Genomic DNA, 4,373 nt, shown 5'->3' with positions numbered 1-4,373 from the left:
GCTCAGTGCGTTTAGCAACATAGCCTACACTTGTCTCACTGGCTGAGAGAGGGGGGGGGAAAGTGGTCGTCTTGGAAATATAGTCTATTTGGACTGTGTGTTTGGTGTACAATATCAAAAATGTCAAGTCATCTATGGGCTCCTAAAATTAGGGTTTAAGAACAAAACCAATATATCCCTATGGAAAGCACACACACACACACACACACACACACACACACACACACACACACACACACACACACACACACACACACACACACACACACGTGATTGAACCTAATATTTTATCTGCTGGATTTTAAAAACATTTTCTTTTGGCTATCTGCCACCTTTTTTTCCTCCAATGCTGACAGTAGCGGAAAACATTTCCAAAAGGAAATTGAACCAAACACTGCTGGAAGGCATTACAGTGTGTCATGTCCATAGGGGCCACAAGGGTATGAGCCCCTCAGATTTGTCCTTCTTTTTTTTTTCTTTTTTTTTTTTCATGTAAAAAAAAAATAAATCCTTCCAAGGTGCACCACAGAGTACAGATATGCTAAGCCGAAAGCTGGGTACTCTAGTTCAGGGATCATCAACTAGATTCAGCCGCGGGACGATTGTCACGTTCTGACCTTAGTTCTTTTGTTATGTCTTTGTTTTAGTATGGTCAGGGCGTGAGTTGGGTGGATTGTCTATGTTCTTTTTTCTATGATTTGGGATTTCTGTGTTTGGCCTGGTATGCTTCTCAACCAGAGGCAGCTGTCAATCGTTGTCCCTGATTGAGAACCATACTTAGGTAGCCTGGTTTCACTTTTGAGTTGTGGGTGCTTATTTTCTGTTCTGTGTTTTGTTTCACCGTTCAGGACTGTTCGTTTTGTCGTTTTATTGTTTTGTTCAGTGTTCAGTATTTCTTATTAAAACAAGATGAACACTTAACACGCTGCACGTTGATCCTCCTCTCTTTCTCCCAACGACGAATGTTACAACAATTTTTTCTTGAGCGGATGGTCAGGGTGCCAGAACACAATTAAAAATCAAATCTAGACTGCAAATTGACCGCAAGAAGCACAACTAGATATTATATTTGACTAAAAAATGTTAATTTAAAACCTGGCTTACATTTGCATACCATCACATATATATCTTTATTATGCATGGTAATACATTGGAACAGATTTCCAAAATGAAAATCACTTGGAGCTGATTTGCTGACTTTTAGCCCCCCCAGGTTTGAAAACTTGGGGGGACAAATAAAATCACTCACGGTCCAAATTTGTCCTGTTGAGGAACCCTGCTCTAGTGTGTGTGTAGTCAGTATCGTCAGTGGAGGAGAGAGAGAGAGTGTAGAGTAACACACATAGCGTTTCCTTTGATTTTATCTGCCGGCGATGGACTCGTAGGAGGAATGTTTGTAAATTAATTTGATCAATCTATTTAGACTATTGATCCTTCTTGATGAATAAATAAAACAAATTTAGCCACTTAGCGATTTTATGAAGTTGGCTTTCACTAGCCAGCTAAATACACTACATGGCCAAAAGAATGTTAACTCCACTTCAAATGAGTGGATTCAGCTATTTCAGCCACACCCGTTGCTGACAGGTGTATAAAATCGAGCACACAGCCATGCAATCTCCATAGACAAACATTGGCAGTAGAATGGCCCATACTGAAGAGATCAGTGTCTTTCAACGTCTTTCTGCCCTGCTAGAGCTGCCCCGGTTGTGAAGTGGAAACATCTAGGAGCAACAACAGCTCAGCCACAAAGTGGTAGGCCACACAAGCTCACAGAACAGGACGTCTGAGTACTGAAGCGCGTAGTGCATAAAAATCGTCTGTCCTCGGTTGCACCACTCACTACCGAGTTCCAAACTGCCTCTGTAAGCAACCTCAGCATGAGAACTGTTCGTTAAGCAACATTAAGGCATTTATATACAATTTAAAATATTGCATAATTCATAACACTTTACCGAATACATTTAGTGTGTTCCCTCAGGCCACTACTCCACTATCACATATTTACAATTCAACATCCGTGTGTAGAGTGCGTATCTTATCATGTGTATGTGTGCCTGTGCCTGTGCCTGTGCCAGTGTTTGTGTTTCTTCACAGTCCCCGCTGTTCCATAAGGTGTATTTTTATCTGGTTTTTTAAATTACATTTTACTGCTTACATGAGTTACTTGATGTGGAATAGAGTTCCATGTAGTCATGGCTCTCTGTAGTACTGTTCACCTCCCATAATCTGTTCTTGATTTGGGGACTGTGAAGAGATCTCTGGTGGCATGTCTTGTAGGGTATGCATGGGTAGCTACCAAGCCATTTCAGGCTATTAATCAAGTCAGAGAAGCTTGTCTAACTATCTTAGCTAGCATGCCTGCTGGCAAGGTTGCTAGACTTTAGAAAAGCAAGCAATTACTAATGACTCAAATTCCTTTCAATCTTTTACCCAGATTTTAGTGGAGATGCAGAGCAGCATATTTATGGCTATGATACTCTATACCCGTGTGGTAGTTGTACTAAACTCCTAAGGTATAAAAGGTCTTGAAGAATCAATGTGCATCGTTCATTAAAATAACAATTGAATAGTTAAAGATGTATGCTTAGATAACCTATTCAGATAAATATATTTTTAACATAGTCATAATTATTATGGCTCTAGATTGAAGGAAAAACATTTTCAGGTGTTTGAAAAATGCAAAATGCTCCAACTCAGGGGGACGACGACAACCCCCTTCTATAATAATGGGTGCATAACCAAAGTTCCCTCATGACCAAAGTTCCCTCATGACCAAAGTTCCCTCTAAGCTGCGTGTGTGCAGGCTTGCAGTATCCCTGAGACTGCCACACAGACAGAAGAAATATGAGCCCATGGAGAGAAGCAAAATATTTCACTTCATTCAACTTTCTAGAGTTTTCCCTGTTAGTTAACACTATTAATATTTCCCTTTACTGTGGCAATGGTGATTGAATCAATGCAATATTAGCCACTTTCAATGCAACATACCAAAACAAAACGAACCATAGTAAAACTAACTTTGCAAGAGATTTTGCTGTAGGCAAAACACACCAGAGTAGGATTCTATTACATTAATACGCATGACTCAGCCCGTACTCTAAACAGACCTGTGTGGCATAACCAATCAGAGCTGCAGTAGGCCTATATGCAAATAGACAATTCCATATATGGATCTGTGCCATTTAATTTGAACTGAACTGTGTTTACAGCATGAGCGATCGTGAGCAGATGTGCTTGTTTTGAGATCAAGGCGAGAGTTACATGTAGCCATGTGAGCACATTTTGTTAATATCCTTTGCTAGTTAGTGAGTTAGCACAGTTATAGATCATTTGTAGTCAGCAATAGGGGAGTGATTGTTTCCTACAAGAGCACAAAACGTGTACAATTCTAGACTTCTTTGAAAAACTAGCCAGGCAAACAGCAATTATTTTGTCTTAAAGGGGCAGTGTTGTATTTTGAGGCATGCTTGAATAAACTCTTGTTGCCAATAGGCAGGGGGTAGCATAATTTGTCTGATTCTCTGTAATAATGGTATGGGAATAATAATGCATTTTATTTTGTAAAGTGGTTTCTTGCATCAAACAATACAACAACATTTTCAGTCACCTCCTTGTCTGAAGGACAAGTGGATGAACAGGTTAATGTCAAGCCCTGTATGTTTTTTTTTCTTCAAAAGTCTCATGGAATGTAGACCTACATTGAACAGCACACAATGGCTGCTACTATAGGCAGAATGATTAAACAGCAATTTCCATGTTAATATGCTATGGGATGCTTTTTCTTCATTGTTTTTGATGGTAGGCCACTCTGGTAGGCCTACATTATAATCAAATAGCCACAGTAGTCTACTTGGACACTGTTAAAACTGTAACTTAAAGCGGGTACAGCCTCAGGGCTCATAGTAAATGTTCACAATGTTCAAGTTTGCGCTCATCAGACCTGAAATTTGCTCAGTGCTCAATTATAGGGAACATTGTCCATGACACCCCTGGATGTAGTATCACATTATCCTAATAATGGTGCTTGTTTCCTTCTTTCTCTGTAAGCTTACTCTAATATTCTTAATGAAATCCTTCTATTGACACTAGCCACACTGAGCTTTTATCAGAAGCTCACTGAGTTTTTATCAGAAGCTCATGACTGTCTGCTTCCCCTCCTCTCTGTCTCATGACAGAACTGCTCACAAAGCCCCGGCTGTGTGTGTGTGAGAGGCATCTTTATTCCAAAAGGGAGAGCACATGAAAGGCATCAAGTTGTCACCCTTATGACCTCTGCACAAGCCCCGTATTAACATGAATAGGGGTCCTTTTTTTCTTCTGTGATGATACTTAAGTTGGGCTAACGGGCTCACTATCCTTTCTTGGTAAAT

This window comes from Oncorhynchus clarkii, chromosome 2, assembly GCF_045791955.1.
Source record: "Oncorhynchus clarkii lewisi isolate Uvic-CL-2024 chromosome 2, UVic_Ocla_1.0, whole genome shotgun sequence".
Classification (NCBI taxonomy): Eukaryota; Metazoa; Chordata; class Actinopteri; order Salmoniformes; family Salmonidae; genus Oncorhynchus; species Oncorhynchus clarkii.
The sequence above is the reverse complement of the archived record's forward strand: the minus strand, read 5'-3'. Positions refer to the sequence as shown.